The 20,687-nt window shown below is 44.7% G+C and overlaps 1 non-coding gene across 1 annotated transcript; it reads right to left on the bottom strand.

Annotated features, from left to right (window-relative positions):
* Positions 1 to 4,306: 4,306 nt before the first annotated feature.
* Positions 4,307 to 4,490, bottom strand: LOC119457127 (U2 spliceosomal RNA). The gene has a single exon (XR_005193156.1). It is a non-coding gene; the product is annotated as a U2 spliceosomal RNA (small nuclear RNA).
* Between the last annotated feature and the right edge of the window lie 16,197 nt (positions 4,491 to 20,687).

Genomic DNA, 20,687 nt, shown 5'->3' with positions numbered 1-20,687 from the left:
ATACATTTTTAGCAAATCTCGTACTTCTGTCACATATTTTTAACTTCGCATGTCCGCTACTTTTTTCCAAATGTGATGTGGTTGGCTGTTATAGTTATTCCAGTACAGCTACCTATAAGTTCTATGCCATTCTTAAAATACAGTAATAACGCTCTGCAGCGCCTTCATGAATAATTTAGTGCAAAAGCCGCAATAAACTCACAGTTCACCTATGTGTACTATATAAGTTGTCACCTATTTCTACAATACATAAACAAGGTGACCCGCTTTGTTCACCAGGGACACCGTAAGCACCTCGTATAACGCATAAAGATAGAGGAAGAAAGAATTAGGGTTCAGTATTTACTTGCACTGGTCATTATTAAGCCATAAACGTTAAAGTTTTGTTACGGACTACATTTAACATAAGCGTATGTCACCCGTTTTAACTAAATGTGAAGTCGGTGGGACATAGAACTCTTTCGGGACACGTGGAAACGTAGAACATAATGGTCGTATAACGCTTTCACGCACTTGCTCAAGGAAGTTTTGTACAAAAGTTGTAATGCTCATCGGCCATAATTTTTATTCTATTTTAACTGAATTACATTACGCTGGAAGCTATAGTTACCCCAAGACGGCGGGCTACGTTTTGTGCGATGCGTAAAACACGCTTACAATGCACCGGAAGCCTTGCAATATGTAATTTACTGCAAACGCCGAAATTGACCCACATACTTCCTACTTGCCTCACATCACTTATAACCTGCCGCTTGGACATTGCCTGGCACACAACCACTGGGCCAGTTTCACACCCGCTCACTCACTACATGCTGCGTCAGACATTGTGAGCTACTTAGGCCGAGCAATAACCGGGCTCGATAGCCAGACTAAACCTGCCTGTAGCCGCAGTGATCCACAACCACAAGTATATGTTGTGCCGATATACTGCGTCATTGCGTACCTGGTTTCACCACGTTATCTTCAGTAGGAATGTCATCGCTTCAGATATATTTGTGTTCCCTTTCCGAATAAAATTCTGTCTCCCTCTCCATATTTTCTTTCGTTCTTTTTTTTTCTTTGTTTATGTATTCGTCCTTTTATTAAGCCGCCTACACCAACATGCTTAGCTTCTTCTGCTAACAAGTGAAAATCACGCACGGTACGAAACGACACAAAGAGGTGACGCCGCACGCTCGAAAGCACTGACAGCAACGAAGCGTATCGGCACTTCGAAGATGAGACGGCTGAAGAACGCTTAGTATACAGTAAGTTTAAGCATTGCGCTTCGCTTCCCAAGATCTCTGCGTGAACTGGGGCGCGACTCACATGGTACTTCAGCCGGCGGCATGCGCACTGCAATCGGTGGTCGCTCAATGTGATACTTAGGAATGTACCATAATGAGTATACGCATAAACTGTAGTGACCAGGACGAACTACAGAGCAAAACCAAAACGAGTCACAAAGAGAGATACCGCCCATGCTTTTTGCACATATCTCACTCCAGTGCGATATCCCCCTAGGTCAAGGTGCAGAGAATTTTTTCTCAGGAAGAGACAGTCTCCGACGGACAGCGGCATGTGTGCGACCAGATAAAAGTCATATCGATACGAGCTCGGTATTTTGCGAGAATGCGGACCGCGACCATTGCTTGCCGTCGGTGAAAGAGCCGGTTATCTTGAGGACACTAAAAGCCCACTAGGCTGCAGCTCGCACAAGCAACGCGCGTGAGCTGCTCTAGCATCGAACAAATATGTCTTGTACGGAATGAATACGCGCATTTTCATGCCCGGCGACCGAAATTTTTAGCAGGCATATTTCCAATCATGCTCATGTTTACATTCAATTCTTAGCAATGCATACCGGCATCGTCATTCACAGCAAGCCTTTGTCGGTGTACTTCGATATCACGGTTGACCCGAAGTAAACGTGGTGCAGAATATTCTCTTTTTTTTTTTATGCCGGAAAGATGCCATGCAAGGCAGAAATGGACTGGAATACGAGATATATCATTGCAGTTGCAAAACAAATTTCGTGAGAGAAATCAGTAGTTTTTTTTTTTTTTTTTTTTTGGAGACGATCTTCGCGATTTCGGATTTGTCATATGACATCGCGATTTCGCGATGTCATATAATAGACCTTGGACATGTACCAAGGTCGATTCACATAGGTCGCGAAGCTTCGAGCGAAAAGCTGTTCAGAACGAATTGTCACCGACATCAGCAAGGGTGGTTATGGGAGCAGCGATTGAAGCGCGACTATGTTTGGAGGGAACAAACATTGGGAAAGAAAAAAGCATTTTATAAATAAAGAGAGACACAGTTAGATTCAGTCAACGAAAATAAGGTTCCTAATCAGTTTTATATACACATGGCGAGAAGAGACAATTCTGTTTACATGATCATTATCAATAAATACCTTTTTTTCAGCGCCCACCGATAGCGGCGGGGGCCGCTATCACTTGCAATGCAATGCAGCTCTTGTGTGCAAAAAGGCGCGCTCGTAAGTTCACCTATTAGAATACGCCCCCCTCACATGTTGTGTTGTTTTGCTTGCCGACGTTTGCCTAAATTTGGTGACGCGGGTAGTTTCATTGTTTCTTAACCTATTCAGTCAAAAGCAGTAAGTTGCGACCCCCAGATACTTGTTTAATTTAGTTGTTTCCGTGCGACAGCGCTAGCCGAGGGGCTTGGCGTCCGACGAAAGGACGAGAATTCTAGGCCCAAAGCGTTCGTCGGCCTCCAAAGAAAGTATGTTCTGTGCTGGGATGCGATTTCGACACCCGTACGGCTGACCTTTTCCTGCATCGCTTTCCGCGCTGAAAGTTCGGAACGCCCACCAAGTCGTACGGCGGGGCATTTGAATATGCAGCTGTAATGGCAGGCCTCCGAAAACAAATTTCGCGCCTTTGAGAACAAAATGACGTTCCTTCTGTTTTTAACGGATATGACGTCACATTATTTTTTCTTCCGCTGGAAGTGTTCCCTCCTCACACACATGGCGCTAAGCCCCATGAACCGCCGATGAACCACCATGTTTTGAACGTATGGGCTTCTATGGAAGCTTCGCTACCAGGTATATCTACCTTGCATGTACTTCTTCGGCCTTCTTGCATAATTATTGGGACGGCGTCTGGTGGTCGCCAAGAAATTACTAATTCGAGTGAAAGTAAAGTCTCTCCTTCGAGGTAAGCTAAAAAATGTTCCTTCTGAGCATCCCAGCCAAATTCCTAGCATGATTATGTCATGTGACACTTAGAACGTTGGTGTCTACTACAAAGTTGAAGGTGTGAGGGCACATTATCACAGGACTAGCTACACCCATTGAATACTGTTCACGAGCTTTTTCCTCAAAAAAGTGTTCGCTGCACGCAAACGTTTCGGACGAAGCAGCACAAGTTGCGTTTTAAAAAGCTTACTTACCTGCTTTGTGTAATCAAAGGAACAATGTCAAGCTACGCTGGCATTTCATATATTTGTTTATAAATTTTTTTTTCACAGAACACTAATGCACAGAAAAGAGTAATTACTGTCGTAGTGCTTCATGCAACATTCGGAGCACCTATATTTCTTTACAAAAGGTATATCTCTTATCTAATTATTGACAGGCAACAGCAGCCGAAAATATAACCAGCCTGTGGCAGTCACCACAGATAAATTACTCGAATATATTGAATGACAGAGCAAGCATCTGCGCGTCTTTTTTCTAATATCAGAGCTTCTTGCATATCGATCGTTTTCTGTGCGATCGGGTGCGTCATTGTGTTAGCCACGCTTTTTACCGTTTCTTACACAATGAAAACAGGTGATGATTTGCACGAGTAAATAAGCATTGTCCGAGCGATAGCGTGCCGAAATTCCTTGCAGGTGCTCCCCTCTATCTTAAATTCAGCAGTGACGCTGCTATTGAAAATAATATTATTAATACACCACAGCCTGCAAGACGTGAAATTGAAGGTTCTAACGATCAAAAGTGTCTTATCTTACCTCGAGATGTTCTCGGCATTCAGTTGCGTGTGCAGCGGCGGCAACATTTGTTTCCCATGCGTTCGCGTAAAGCACTGAAAGCATGAGTAAATGACCCCCACCACTCTTCTGATTCAAACGACGACGATAAAAGTGGGCGTGAAGCCACACACGGCGAGGGCACAGCCAAAACTGGCTTGACTAGGGATTCATCCTGGTTCTGCTCGTGACCACCGCTTCTTTATGTGGCTGGATATTCTGAATGTTATAGTGAGCTCATTCTCTGATTTTCTTTTTTTTTTTTTTTTTGCAGCGAAGCTGTATATGGCTAGCTTCCAGCGGATCGATGTCCGTAGACCAAAAGCCGTGCGCCGATCCCGAGGATCGTAAAATACCAGGCCGACTCGCGGCTGAGGTGAATTCAAGCACTCCGCCAACTTGCAAAAATAAGCTTATTATCTTGGGTCCAAATAGAACCCATAACAGATATTAAGCCGATACATATACTACATGTGACACGAGCAGGAGGTTGCGGACGGAGACAAACATGGTCGCCCGAACACTGCCTTTTAATCTTCGGCTTCCTCTACTTCCATATACTATTACATCGTACCATCCTTGTGCGTTTCGTCACATACATATACATATACTACAGATATTAGGCTGATACATATACTACACTTAGACCCGCGTCGGCCATGTCTACGTTCGCAACATACACGTGTACGCCATCCCGCAAACTGGTGCCCACCAATCTGAGTGTTTTCTGTCTCCTGACGTCATGCTCTACGTAGGCTCTTTTACTAAGTTCTGCCGTGACTGAAATGGGTAGGCCGGGTGTTGTACGGTCTGAAGAAGAACAGCGTGCCTACTGAGAATGACGGCGTGAACCGAAAAGGGAATGGGCATGGCCGCGGCGGAAGGAAACCACCGACGATGAGCGGGCCGCGGACGCCAAGCGTAAGCGTGCTAAATTAATAATTAATTCAACTAAAATTAATTTTGCAAACGTTTCTATGGCTGCAATTCACGTGTTTTGCCGGCCAGGAGAAGACGATTGCAAGAAACTTCGGTTGGCAGCTCACGTGCGACATTTTCCAATGGTTCTGGAGAAGAAAGACAAGGCCCATTAGCCAGGTTCTACGCTAAATACAGTACACTGCACAAAGATGGCGACAGCAGACACTATGTACTCGCTCAGTCGAGAATGTTAGAAACATATAATAAAGCAAGAGACAGCATAAAGAAAATTAATTGCCTTGTTTAATTTAAATGTAGAAACCACTCAGTAAAGAGAATTGAGAGTGGAGGAGGCAATGGGCAGCTGGCCGGCTCCTACGCCCATTTGCCGTTGCCTGCTCCAACGCTTCCGTACTACGTGACGTCGGCAGTTTAAAGGGTGTTCCACATCCTCCCCCGAGATGGTGAGCGGCACTGGCTAACACTACCAGGGATAATCTTGTACCCGTACAAACATATTTCCTGGTCTATTTGCACGTTTTGTTTCTCTTTTCGAATTATTTTAGCACTCACAGCGCTTCAAGAGTCAGGTTCTACAGTGCTGGCATGTGTGGAACGTTTTCAATAATCAGAGTGCCAAGCCCATTCACAGGTAAAATAGAGTAGTCGGAACTAAGTTCATATTGTTATACTTGCTCTGCCTGGTGCACTGCTGGCCTGGTCTGTAGCGATCTGTCCGCCACTATGTCGCTTCGTGTGAGTTATGTCAGCGCCGGAAGAAGCCGTCTGCGCTCCCTGCTGGTCGACTCCAACCTCTTGACGTTCCTGTCGAACCCTTCTCTCGCATTGGTGTAGACATCGTGGGACCTTTCCCCACATCTAGCTCCGGCAACAAGTGGATTGCCATCGCAACCGATTATACAACTCGGTTTGCGATCACCAGAGCCCTTCCAACCTCCTGTGCAACAGTATAATCCTGAAGTGAAGCCCTAACTATACCTGCAGTAACTTGATAAGATAGCCGCGGCGACTATCACGCGGTAGCATTCGCGGCGATCTTACGGCGTAAACTTTATCGCTTCCATAAATATTAAAATCACATGGTTAGTAAGCATGAATCTCAAGTCTTCAACAGCACATCGCCGACATTATTCTTGAAAAACAGAGTTTACTCAGCTCAAGCAACGAAGAAATAAAGGAACAGCAACGACGTACTAAGGCGCTGTTATTCAAATACTTATTTTGCAATCGTTACACCAGCATTCATACTTGCAAATATGTTCTTAAATAACAAATTCAGATCCTGAAAGTGCAATTCTTTATTACGCATACTTATTCAATAGATGGTTATGCAGAGATTGCCAGCTTTGTTATAATGTGGGCTGCCTCAACTACCTCACTTCACCCAAAGATGTCTTATTAAAGTACAGTGTGCTCCCGAATCGGTCGCAGTGATCTGCAAGATGTCCCCCATATCGGATCCTGACTTTCAGTTCATGTTCAGGCGCTCTCACACTGAAGCAGCGTTCCGTCTGGACACGTGCGTCTGCTTCCATGTGACAGCACGGGAACATGAACTCAGGGCCCACCATTATAAAAAAAACGGCAATACAGATTCACTAACTAGTGAGTACAATAAGATAGTAAGCTAAAGCATTCACAACAAAACGTACTAAAAAAAGCTTTATGTGTGCATAATTATAAATCATATAAAGGAAAAAGAAACGAAAGAGAAATGAGCCGCAGTGAAGTGAATAGACTAGATATGTGATCAATTTTGCTTCTCTAGTAGAAAAGTGAATAACTGTTTTCTTGAAGAGACCTAATGAAGAAGAGCGCTTGACATCTAGTGGGAGACTGTTCCAAGTAGACAATACTGTGAAATATCCAGATTGTTTTCTATAATTAGTATGAATTAGTGGCAATAGGAAATTATTGTTAGCTGCAATCGTTGTGCAGTTCAAATTTACCAAGGTAACCTCCTAAAATATATATTTACTGGGGGAGGACCATTTATTACTTCAAATAACATTACGGCCAACTTATATTTAACAAGTTTATTTATGGGCAGTAATGTGTGGTATTGAAGCATATCAAAGCACTGCAGTAGAATGAGCTGAACGATATATCCGGATGGCCTGAGTCTGCAAATGTTGTAGCGGTGCTATATGTGTTGGATAAGTGTTACCCCATGCTGTAATACAATAATTGATATGGCTATGAATAAATTAATAATACAGAGTTAGCAATGTTGGTTTGCTAAAATAATACCTAGCTTTAAGTAGAATTCTAATACCGGGAGCAAGCTTGCGCTTTAAATAGGCAATATGCCTTGTAAGGCATATTTGATAAAGAATTGCGATTTCTGGATGACCATATTTAGATGTGTATTTGCTGTCTCGTCACATGTCTGCATATATGAAAGTTGGTCTGACACACAAGATGATGTGCATAATAGTGTGTGTGTGTGTGTGTGTGTGTGTGTGTGTGTGTGTGTGTGTGTGTGTGTTGTGTGTGTGTGTCTGTTGTGTTTTCGTTGTGTGTGTATTGCTACAACTGTGCAGTGCAACTTGGCATCCGTGATCAATAGTCAACCCAGCCTGCACGCAACTGTTTTTAACGCGATGTGTCGCAGAAAATCCGGTGTCGGCGTCATAGCCGACGTTGGCATCCTGTGAGCGAAAATTGCCATATATATTTAGGTATATGTATATGCCACGCCTTTCTATAGGGCATGCGGTATATGCGGATTATATTGCCATGCCATTCCATCACTAAAGCTTCTCATACTTGTCTTGCATTCTTGACAAAGTTATTCCTCGGAATTTTGACAATGACAGCCCACAAACAAATGTCACGAAACAAAACACCGACAGCGCATGTCTTTTATGTTAAATCTTCTCAGACTGAAATATTAAATGTCCGAAACAATAACAGAAACCGAAAAATTATGTCATTTTGTTGGCGCGGCTGTGCACTATCTCCTGTATCGGCTCACGCAAGAGGCCGCTTTTCTACCAGAAAGCTCGCCTTCGTGCATAGCGTTCGCCGCCAGCGTTTCCGGGTAAACATTACGGCTACATGAGCTGCAGTTTCCGGGAAGCATGAGAACAGTCAGGGATCTTGTAATGCTATCGCGTTGCACTATTAAAGGGAAAGCTTGTGCGTCCTACAAATTTTAGGAGAGAATTTTTTTTAGTGAGACTGCACCTTGATGAGCAATGTAAGGAAACAGCAGGACATAATTGGTTAAACCCACCAGAATTTAGTGCAGAAAAATGTTTCAAAATGACAATGTCCCTGAACTTGTGCACTTGTGGTTGTATAACTAAGCAATAGATGTCTTGGTTTTGCTACAGAATGCGAAAACTAAATTGCAGTGTTGTACGTGCCAGAACCACGATCTCTTTATGAGACCGTGCTTTTGGCCCGTAAAACCCCAACATTTAACTCCATAGTGGGTACTCCGTGTAGTAGGCATTCCGGATTAATTTTCACCCCCATGGGGTTCTTTAACGTACAATTCTTGCAGTTGGAACATGATACTCGAAGCGTGTGGCTTCCTCAACTTCTTGCGCCACCGGTGGGCGCTGGGTACAGCGAGCTGATGCATTTTATTGTGATAGCAATTAAACGGACACTCCAAGCGCATTTTTGCCGTCACCGTCACCGTGAGGTTCCGTATAAAGTCAATAATCATCATCATCATCTTATAATTAGGAGTGGACATATTTATGTCCACTGCAGGACGAAGGCCCCTCCCTGCGATCTCCAATTACATCTGTCTTGCGCTAGCTGATTCCAACTTGCGCCTGCAAATTTCCTTACTTCATCATCCCACCTAGTTTTCTGCCGGCCTCGACTGCGCTTCCCTTCTATTGGTATCCATTCTGTAACTCTAAAGGTCCACTGGTTATCCATCCTACGCATTACATGGCCTGCCCAGCTACATTTTCTTCTCTCAATGTCTACTATAATATCGGCTATCCCTGTATGCTCTCTGATCCACACCTGCTCTCTTCCTGTCTCTTAACCTTAGGCCGAACATTTTTCGTTCCATCGCCATTTGTGCGGTGCTTAACATTTTCACGAGCTTCTTTGCTAACCTCCAAGTTTCTTCCCTATATGTTAGCACCAGTTGAATGCAATGATTGTACACTTTTCTTTTCAACAACAGTGGTAAGCTCCCAGTAAGGATTTGGTAATGCCTGCCGTATGCACTCCTACCAATTTTATTCTTCTGTAAATATGATCAGGGTCCCCTGTGAGTAACTGACCTAGATAAACGTACTCCTTCACAGACTCTAGAGGCTGACTGGCGATCCTCAATTCTTGTTCCCTTACCAGGCTATTGAACATTATCCATTTGTTGTAATTCGTCCTCATTGTTGCTTAATAGGACAATGTCATCAGTAAACCGAAGATTATTGAGTTATTCGCCGTTGATCTTGACTCCTAAGCCTTCCCCGTATAAAAGCTTGAATACTTTTCTTGGGGACATCCAACGTAGCTGTGCAATCCTTGTACATATTTGTCAATATATTCACGTATGCATCCTGTATTCCTTGGTTGCGTAATGCCTCTATGACTGCTGGTATCTCTACTGAATCAAATGCTTTTTCATAATCTATGAAAGCCATATAGAGAGGTTCATTGTACTCCGCAGATTTCTCTATTACCTGGTTGATGACATGGATATGACCCATCGTAGAATATCCCTTCCTGAAGCCAGCCTGTTCCCTTGGTTGGCTGAAGTCAAGTGTTGCCCTGATTCTATTGGAAATTATCTTGGCGAATACTTTATACAATATCAAAAGCAAGTTAATATGTCTGTATTTCTTATATTCTTTAACGTCTCCTTTCTTATGGATTAGTATAATGTTGGCGTTCTTCCAGCTCTCTGGTACACGTGAAGTCATGAGGGATTGCTTATAAAGAGCCGCAAGCTTTTCAAACATGATATTTCCTCCATCTTTGATTAAATCGACTGTTATTCCATCTTTTCCAGCAGCTTTCCCCTGGTCATTTCTTGCAAGGCCCTTCTAACTTCATCGCTAGTTATAGAAGGATCCTCTGTATTCTGTTCATCACTACTTCGAATGAAAGTAGCTTGACTGCTCTGGGAACTGTACAGGTCAGTATAGAATTCTTCCATTGCTTTTACAATGTCATCAAGATTGCTGATGATAATATACCTGCGTATATTTCAGTCCATATTTCAGTGCATATCGCCTTGTCCTATGCAAAGTTTTCTTCTCACTGATTTCATGCTGCGTTCATATTTTACGGCTTCCTCAATCTTTTCCACGTTATAATTTCGAATATCCTTTACTTTCTTCTTGTTGATCAGTTCTGACAGCTCCGCGAATTCTGTCTAATCTCTCGAGTTAGATGCTTTCATGTTTCGCCGTTTCTTTATTATGTCCTTCGTTACTTGGGAGAGCTTACCTACTGGTTGCCTCGGTGCCTTACCTCCCACTTCAGTTACTGCTTCTGAGATCAGCCTAGTTGAGGTTTCATTCATTACCTCTCTGTTGTCTTCATCTTCCTGTTCTAAAGCTGCATATTTGTTTGCGAGCACCCGCCTGAATTGGTCTGCTTTTAGCCTTACTGCGTCTAGGTTGGCCTGTTGCTTTTTGACTAATTTTACTCTTTCTCTCTTCAAATTCAGACAAATCCTAGACCTCACTAGCCTACGGTCCCGCGGCTGCTGATCACGGAGCTGCCGCACAGGCGCCTTATCTTGAAAGCGATCTGCAATGTGGCCAAAGTGTGCGCCCACGGGGTCCTCATCTTCAAAGCAATCTGCGATGGGTACAAAGTGCAGTCGCCGAGTGCCGGTAGCATCGTATGCGCTGTGCTTTCGACATTTAGTTTACGCTGAAGCGAGAGGCCGCGCGAATGTCAATTTTCTCACTGCCGCTGGCGCGCTTTCTCACTCCAGCGTTTTGACGAGCTTCCGCGGTCATCGAGCGAGACGTGTTCATGTTCGTTTTTGCGGGCATAATAACATCATGCACGTTAATTTAGTTAGTAAGCGAATGTTGACAAGTTTATACGGCCTATAAAACTAATATCCTTACTTCGTATAACTGTCTACTAATTTGCTATCGCAATCTATGCTTCGCCTTTCGGATGGAACTTCTTTTTTATTTACATGAATTTTTTATTGCATGAAATCAAAAGCCTTTTGGATGCATTGTGACTGCATTCGGTGACTAAGCGATCACCCAGCACTCATCATTGGTGCGAAAAGCACCGGCGGCCATTCACTCTGTGTATAGAATTTCAATTGCCAAGCAACACGCCCAATGTGCGGTACACGTGCATTTTCCAATTTCGCATCTATTGAAAGGCGACCGCCACGGGAGGGAATCGAACTTGCGACCTGCGTCACCATGGCGGCTGCTAAAAGCAGTTGCAATGTCAGCGTCCGTGTATGCCACTTGTATTCCTATATAGCCTCTCTCTTCGCGCTGCACAAACTCAGTTTTCAAGCTCATTTCTTGTTTTGCTGGGTAACAACCCTCTCTGTAATACTGTCCCTCGTATGGAATTACGCTCCCAAAGAGATATGCGCTCCGACGCTTTGTCACTGGTGCTTTTTTACATTCTGGGCATATTCTGACAACTTCCCGGCGGAGCGAACCTTGAGTGATAACAGAACCCCGGAAACTTGCGGGAAACGACCAAAGAAAACTGCGATTCTCCTATCGACTGGTGCAAACAAGAGCAACGAGAACATGGAATGGGTCATAAACGAAGCTTGCTCACTCCTTGATTTTAGATACGCCAAAGACAAGCCCTATCAGCACGCACGTCACCGGCTATCAAGGTAAAGCGTGCATTGCCAACGCGCGTATCTCACGCACATGAGTGGCCACCCCTTACTTTACTTCTCCCGACCTGCCTGCCGCTTTCCACGCCCACAAAGCAAACGCGATACAGCCAATGCGCATTGCACCGCGCTGCCTCAATGTGTATGGCGTTCCGCTACTGCAGCACCAGATCGAGGGTTCGATATCCGGTCGGGGCGTCACTGGAGCAGAATGGAAGAAAACCAGTTGACTTAAGGTACATTCGACTGGTTCCGACCGCGCTTTAACTCAGTTTTGTAGCGATGCGCAGTCCTCTCGAAATTGGAGCCAGAGAAAGCCTAGCCCAGACGAATGTGCAAGCTGCTCCCACAGCAATCGGAGTAGCCACGTGACCGAGTTTACATGTGATCTTGCCCGTGCTGCCAGATTGAAGGTGGGAGAGCCTCCGAACGATCTGAGCTGGAGCGCGGCGCTCTGAAGGAACCAGTCGAATGTGTTCCATGCGCTCAATATCCGACCATCCGAATGAAAACGCACCGCGAGAGTGCTCTAGAGGGCTCGAAAGCGATCAGTCGAATCTACCATAAGTTTTCTGTGAATGTTAAAGAGTCCAAGGCGGCTTAAATTGGTCCAAGAACAACCACTATGCTACGTCTCATAGCTGTTATGATTGCTTTGAGACATAAAACACAAGTAATCAATCAAGTGAGTTCCACATTGCAATGCCCGGAAGTCGATCACACGTATCCAGAACAATGCACTTCAGCTTGGTCCACGTCTAGGCTATATGTACTTTCATCATACGCATCAAGCAACATTGTAAAAGCCACAACGACGTATATTTTCGCGACCAGAAAATGGCGCGTACACATATTATAAAAAACGATCACAGTAATGGAGCCGATTGTTTAGGGAACAGACCAGCGCAAACTCTACGACACACGGACTGTCTCACGGAGTTTCCATTTCTTGAAGCATACATAAACACCCGCCCATCGGCGCAAGCCAATAATGTGCTCCTCACGTCGGCCCTTTCCAGCATATTTCTTCCCAGCGACCTTCTTTGAATCAGTGTTTTATATATCTCATATATAGTAAGATCATCATTATTAATACTCACACTCACAACATTGATTCAGCGCCTATGGCGTTTTGCTGCTGAATACAAGACAGGTCGCGGCTTCCACTCCCGACCACCACCACCGCCTACCAACAAGTCAGAGTGAAGATGCGAGTTCGTAATAAAATTTCAGGGCGCGTTGAATAACAATAGGTGGTTGAACGACGCCAGCCCGTGAAGTGGAATGAGGGACGCCTTTAATCATGATCATTCTGAAAGAACGAAATCATTTTGCTGCTGTATATGCAAGGTAGCTCATTATTTCCACTCGACGCCGCGGTAGCTCATTGTCTATAGCGTTGTCCTACTAACCATAAGGTCGTGGGTTCGATTGCCAAAGCGCTTGTGTACCGTGCTTTGGGTGAACGGTAAGGAACCCCAGGTGGCCGAAATTAAGCCGCAGTCCTCTACAATGTCCCTTTTGGTGTGTCAGTGGCTGTGTGCCTTTCGAGACGCCACAATTTATTTACTTATTCATTTATTTCTTCATTTGTTTATACATTTATTTATTTATTTATTTATTTATTTATTTATTTATTTATTTATTTATTTATTTATTTATTTATTTATTTATTTTCCGCTCGCAGTCACCATCACCGCGTTCCAACAGGCCGGTGCGCCCAAGTGAATGTGTACTAACATCTCACTACAATGTCAAAAGGCCGCAGTTTCGGCCGAAAGGCAAAGCATCGATTGCAATAGCAAATTAGTAGACAGCAATACGAAGAGAGGGTAGTAGTTTTATCGGCCGTAGAAACTTGTAACCTTCGTTTACTAACTAAATTAACAAGAACAGTGTCATGCGCGCACCAGGAAACATGAACACACCTCACTCGATGAGCGCGGAAACTCGCTATCAAAACGCTGGAGTGCGCAAGTGCGGGTGCAGCACCAAGCGAATTGACCTTCGTGCTGCCTCTCAGCTTCAACGTGAACGAAGCGGCGAAAAAAATCGCTCGCGAAGCTTATCAGCACTCGTCGCACTTTGTCCCCGTCGCAGATCGTTTTCAAAAAAGGGCCCGCGCGGCCGCGCCATACGCAGGAGCCGCCGGAGTAGAACGCCCCATCCCCCCACCGTCCCCCTCCCCCCGGTACCTTGCGCGCGGCGGCACACGGCGCGCTACCTCCCCGCTTTCCTCCCTCGCGCGCACGAGATTGAGCCGCCATTGTTGGCTCGCCCTCGCACGCTTTCACTCCAACATACAGCATAGAGCGCGCGGCGACTGATGTTATCACCCTTGGACTTTATACGGAACATCACGACGACGGCGACTGCGAAAGCAGAAATGCGCCTGGAGTGTCATATATAATTGCTATCGCAATAATAACCTCAGACTGTTAAATAATGCCGGCAAGGACTCTGGCTTGAGGGACGCCTTCAATTATTATCAATCTCTAAATTTCTTTTTTTCTCTCTGGGCGTCGCCCGTCATAACAGATAAATACGGCGTTTACGCCTGAGCACAGAAGAGGTAACGAACGTGCCTCTTATCGTGTTGTACGAAGCATGGAAACCTCAGTTACTTATCACAGTGGAGACGCTTTATGGTTGTATGTGTGGTAAATCTGCTAGCTGATAGAATTGTCTGCTGTTATCGGTGATGCCTCATGCACTGCGCTGAACTAGTTGTTTGCTATCTTTAGACACCACTTGAGGATGTCAGGCTGGAGGTCAACACAAAATAAGTTTGGAACAGTTGACAACTGGCACATTTTCAAGCGTGCCCTAAAATTCAGTATTGTTGTCTTCGCACGGGAGTATACCGCCCATGACTGAATATTTCTAACATATCAATACTATTTAACTCAATAGCTGAATCCTAATTAAAGACAATCGACGAAGCAAGTGATGTTCTACTGCATGGGATCTGCTGTTTGCTGACTTGTCTGAGCTACTTGAGGTGGTACAAAATCGAACAATTCAAGTGGCGTAGAAAATTATGACTTCACCAGTACGGTTCCCAGCAATAATTCTCAGGAGGGGTGGATCTCATTGAAGTTGAAAAAGTGGCTCTCGGTCCCAACTAGAAATGTCCAACAATTTCATTTAAACGCATGTTGTTCAAACAAACGTACACGTTCCCTCCCTTTTATAATTATTAGAGAAAATTCTTTAAATGTTACAGACTCAACATTCCTCCATGTTTATGCAATCAATGTGTTCATACCTTCACTCTTTCTCATAAAACCAAAGAGATGACTAGGGTACGAGTATGTTTGGCTATACATTAACAAATGCTATCTTCATCACATTTGTTGAAGAAAACTTACTGAAAACGGAGTCGCGGTTTATCCACTCCCTGCATGTGATGAAAAAATTAAACAGCAATTAGTCTGCAATCGAGAAATTAAGCATACATCCTTTTTTTCGAAATTTCAGGACTGGCAGTGCTTCTTTTAAACTCGCGGAGGAAGAACAAATATCTCAAAAAGTAAGGCCCTTATACAGGCCTTCGCAAGATCAGCAATCAATTTTATGTAATTTGTCTTATTGTTGTCGAGACCTGCGTTCTACAGACTTGGTGTAGATGATTATGGGACGTACTTATGTGTTGTGGGGAAGTAAAAGTACTTATTGAAATAAGAAAGTCTACCTGCATGAGGAAGCAGACGGAGCAGGCAATGTTCTGAACGCATTCGCAGTGTCCACCGGGGAAGACGGAATTAAAACTTTTGGAGTGATGTTTCCTACATGTGAGCCTTTCGGTTTTCTCATAAAAAGAGTTGAATAGGGCCATTAATTTGTATGAGAAGCAGAAGCGATAATTTCGATCTCAAAGTAGTTCCTTTTCGCTCTTTTTAACAATCTATTCAGAGTGCTACAGTACACTTTGTAGCGATAGTAGAAGTGCCATGAAGTGGTTACTTTTTTTAATATTTTCATGGTTAAGGTTTCATGTTTAAGCCAGTAATTGATCGTTGTCCTAACCAAGGATTCCTAGGGGAGAAATAGCTTTCACGGAACTTTACGAACGTTAAGAATGAGGTTACGCAATTTCTTATGATTGAGACAAAGGGACTCTGAGCTGACTAAACATCACTTAATGAAGAAATGCGACAGTGACCGGCGCTTCATACCAATTCAACAAGTTTAACCCGGCCAAACGTGTTCTCATTAAAACGCCTGCCGTTCATGCACGGACTGTTTAGAAAGAAAAAAGCTGTTGAGAAGCAATTTGTCATATAGGTGAAGAATAAATACTCGACTTTCTTAAGACAAGCGACCTGTCCCCTAGCAGCGTGTTCTTTGAGCTTCAGAACATGCTGCACAACTTCAGCCACGCATCTGTTATTCTACAAAGGCACTACTCTTCAGCTTACAGTTCAAACCTCAGCTTCATGGTACATATCAACTAGTTTCACCTGTGCAACTTTCTACATGAATGACCAAAGAGGGAAGTAACACCGCTCACTAGCAAACTAAGTTATTGAGGCAACAGAGGTATTTAAACATGTGCAACCAACACACAAAGAAACGACAGAACACACGAGGACAAAAAGGCAAGCACAAACTGAATTTCAGTGAGCTGTAAGCTACACGAGTATACTCGCAAGTCGGGTGTGAACATCTCTCAGTACTGAGAGGTGTCCACACCCGACTTGCGACTGCTGTCGTCATCTTTGTGCGCACAAAGATGACGACAACAAAGACTATGTACCCGCTCAGTCGAGAATGTTAGCAAGAGACCACATAAAGAAAATTAAGTGTCTTCTTTAATTGAAATGTGAAAACAACTCGGTAAATATAATTAAGAGCACGCGAGGCAATGGGCAGCTGGCCGGCTCGTACGCCCATTTGCCGTTTTCTGCTCCAACGCTCACGTAATACGAGACGCCGCCAGCTGTGGTCATTCCGCGCCAAACGTCCCAGAAATTGCGCTCGACCCTCTCTGATTCTATTCTAAAAAATTGTGGACGATCATGCTAGTGCACTATTGACCTCGTAAAGTAGTTTTGGAAGAAAATATTTTTTCGGTCTCTTACAGTGATTTGAATGTTGCCGTAGTGTTGAAAATTAGGTTGTCAAAAATACTCTAAAAATACAATACTACACGGAACGCCTTACATATCTGCTATTTGCTAGAAAGTGAATGGAGCTTTCTTATTCTATCTCATTGGCGGCCAATACTATGTCTCACGATGTGCTTTGTGGTGAAGCAATACGGCAATTCTGCGCCCATTTTGATTATTTTTTTTAATGTCTACAATGTTTTCAGACACAATATAACTATATGACATGGCTGTATAGTTGGCAGTAAGCGTGTCAAAAAGTACTGAAGCCGATGACCGAGTAGTCTCGAAGTGGAAGGGGCGCAAATATTGGAAAATATGTGAAATGCCCAATGTTCAAGCACAAGCAGTGTGGTGATGCTGTTCAAGTAAAAATGCACGCTTCCGCTCATTTCGAAGAGTAAACAAAGGAGATTTATTTGTGAAAGCTTAATAGAAATAATTTTTGTTTTCAGCGAGAAAAAAAAATTATGTTGAGCGTTCGCAGCGTCCCTGGGCGCCGGCCCATACGTCCGCTTCACTGCGCTACTTAGCTCAGCGTCAACAGACACTGAAACCTGGTAAGACTGAGTCAAGCTCCCCTTATTTTCTGCATGATTCTCCTTGCCTAGGAGTCTGGGGTTACTTTGCAGCCACGCCCGTTTAACGCTCGGTGTCATTCGGCCTTGTCAGCTCAGTCACAATCATTAACCCGGAACTTCAGCCACCTTCTACGACGAGGACGAGCTCTCTGGACGTCCAGTTACTATAATCAAAAGTATTTTGCGAACATGCCCATTACCGGAATCCCGTCGCGTGGAGTGTCATTATCTATGTGGCAACCATGTAAATGCCTCGTGGCATCAACCCATTGTCTGCCATAGTGTTTCCTCGTGCGTGCCCCGTTATCACACACCGAAAAGCTGGCTCGCCGCCAGGAAATACGGAGAAGTCGCGATTACACAAGCGCCCCTATGCCGGTATCTCTCGCTAACGTAGCTTATTTTCCTGATTCTGAAGAACTGGAAATATTGCTACTTCAGTTAGCAAGACTAGGTAGGTATAGGGTGTAGAGCGCAAACCAGTCGTGGTGGACAGTGTAGCTCGTTCCTTAACTGCGCCAAAGTTATGTTCTCTAGCCGGAGGCGAGACTAGCGGTATAAGATATCAGCGTAGTTATCGGCGTCGCCGCTACTCAAAATGTCTCGTAGGCCGTGATCGGGCGGTTGGATACCGGCGAGAGGCGTCGCCCCGGGTCTGTTATCGCGACGTTGAGTTCGAGTGCTCTCTATGGAGGCCGCGCCCTTTGCACTAGCACTCCTTCATCTCGACCACTTAAGCAGCCGTGGCTAAAAGCATCGCCCGTCAGCCTGATGGAAATCGTGGTAATATTACAAGCACGCGATACTTGGATTGGGTTTCTGGAAGTCATTCCAGTAAGAAAATGGTTACTGTTTTTTTTTTTTTTTTTGCATTACATTTCAGCTGTCGAAGGTAAACCCAGTCACCTGTGTAAGTGAACGGGTGAGCTCCAGCAGACTTTCTATTTATGCGTATGAAGTCACACAGTTCGTCTTCTTTCTCTCGCACCATTGGAATATGTCATGTGGGCTTCAACGAGGTAAAGAGAGGGATTGTTTGTTTTTTAGGAAGCACGATAACTATTGACCCATTTAACTTGTTCCTGCCGCGTTCCAGTTCAGTTCGCAGCGAATCAAATCGCTCTCGAGATCGAAGCCAGAAAAAGCGCGCCCCACCCAAACGCATGCTGCTCCCAGAGAAGTGGGAGGAGCCACATGATCGTGATTCTGTCCGATCTCAGTCGCGCTCCATCTCGAAAGTGGTTGTAAAACGCCTGAAAAAGCTCTGGATGAACCAAGAAAGTGTTCCGAGCGCTTCATTTCAACCAGTCGAGTGTAAACCGTACCACCCCTGCGCTACAGCTCACTCGAGATGAACAGCCGAATGTGCCATAAGTATAAACATCCCACACTACTCGAGATTTGAACCTGTCTACCTTCATTAATGACACACCACTCCTCTGTGAAGCTACCGCTCTTCTATATAAGAAGGTAGAAGCGCGGATATAAAGAGCGCCCTTCTACGCGATTGCTTGCTTTCCTTTCACAGCGAGACACTACGAAATAAAATAAAAAGCCCGTGAATGAGTATTTAATTTGTAAGACATATGGCCCTATTCTAAGTCGGCAAACAGTTAAATACACGTTACGCATTTGAATAATTACATTGCAACAAAATGAAGGGCAAAACATTTTACGCTACAAGAAAAAAATACATTATTTTTGTAGTCGTTCAGATGAAAAAATGCGTTACTTTCGTAGTCGTTCAGATGAATAACGACTTTAATACGATTATCATTGAAACAATGTAGCAACGAACCATATTGCCAGAACGAGCCCATATATACGCGTACTATGAAGATTGAGTTTGATTAAATATTTTCTTCGAATGCAAAACTCCTGCCCAGTAGATATTTAAGCGGCTTGTAATTAGATCGTTTACGACAATGGAAAATCAGTATGTGATAGCGATGGATGCATCAATGTGTGAAGTGAAAGCGGCTGTAGGCACTGTTACTGAAGCACTATACTGGTCTTATTCATTACGGTTTCCTGATTTATGAAGTGACGACCATATTTGAGGCAGAATTATTAGCAATTGCATCAGCTCTTCAAAAACTTCCAGTAAATTCTTTGACAGCTGTAATTGTTAACGATGCCTTGTCGGGGTGTACATCACTCACCTCATCCTCATAGCCACTTTTTAATGTATGAAACAATTAATCGCCTTGAACTCACTTCTGGTGCTCATGATATACGTGCCATGTCGCTAATTGCTTGTGTTTCAATAATATGGGGGGGGGGGGGGGGCACATGCGCGTACATCCCTACATGGACCGGTCATGTCTCTTGTGCCAACTTCTGCTTATATAACCACGGCTATATTGCGAAATTTGTTTTCCTGTTACAAGGCTCTGCACAACAGAATTCAAATAACAGACTTTAACTAACTGCTTCTCCCATGGGACAATCAAAGGTGTCTCATAAGTAAACTGGAGATTGCCCTCTCAAAATTATGCTTCCGCATTTCATCATTCAATTTTTATTTACGCAGGTCTGGTCCGGCGCCATCCCCTTTATGCCATATCTGCAAAGAACCTCACACCATTGACCATATTTCATTAACGTGCCGTAGATTTACAAGCCAAAGAAAAAAATTACTCCATCTCCCGCTAAAGGGAACCATGTGTGGATGCGAAGCCGCGGGGAGATGGTTAGCTTGAGCGGGAGATGGTTTCGCGGCAGCGGCCCGAGCGCTCATCGCGGCGCTGCACAGGCGAGAGAATGAGGCGCGCGCTCCGTCATTTTCATACCGCGGAACTACCGTGGCGCCCCCAGCGGAGTATGCAGCTGTCGCACCACCTGTCGTGCGCGCTGCTCCGGATTCCTAGAGGAGAGAAAGGGGGGGAGCGTAGGAGAGGAGAGGGGAGGGGACGCGCATGCGCTGTGGAGGTGTGACACGCGGGCGCCGCTCCGTAGAGGATTCCTAGAGGAAAGAAATGGGGGAGCGTAGGAGAGGAGAGAGAGGGGGAGGGGGCGCGCATGCGCTGTGGGGGTGTGGGACGCGGGCGCCACTCCGTGCAGGATTCTTAGAGGAGAGAAAGGGTGGGAGCGTAGGAGAGGAGTGACAGGGGGAGGGGACGCGCATGCGCTGTGAGGGTGTGGGACGCGGGAGCGACGGACAGAGCCGCCGGCAAGAAATGCTTCGCATTTAATAGTATTTCGACATTCCATTCAGAAAAAATGGAATTTCGCAAATACCTGCCCCGTTTA

Source organism: Dermacentor silvarum, chromosome 6 (assembly GCF_013339745.2).
Source record: "Dermacentor silvarum isolate Dsil-2018 chromosome 6, BIME_Dsil_1.4, whole genome shotgun sequence".
Lineage (NCBI taxonomy): Eukaryota > Metazoa > Arthropoda > Arachnida > Ixodida > Ixodidae > Dermacentor > Dermacentor silvarum.
The sequence above is the reverse complement of the archived record's forward strand: the minus strand, read 5'-3'. Positions and strand labels throughout refer to the sequence as shown.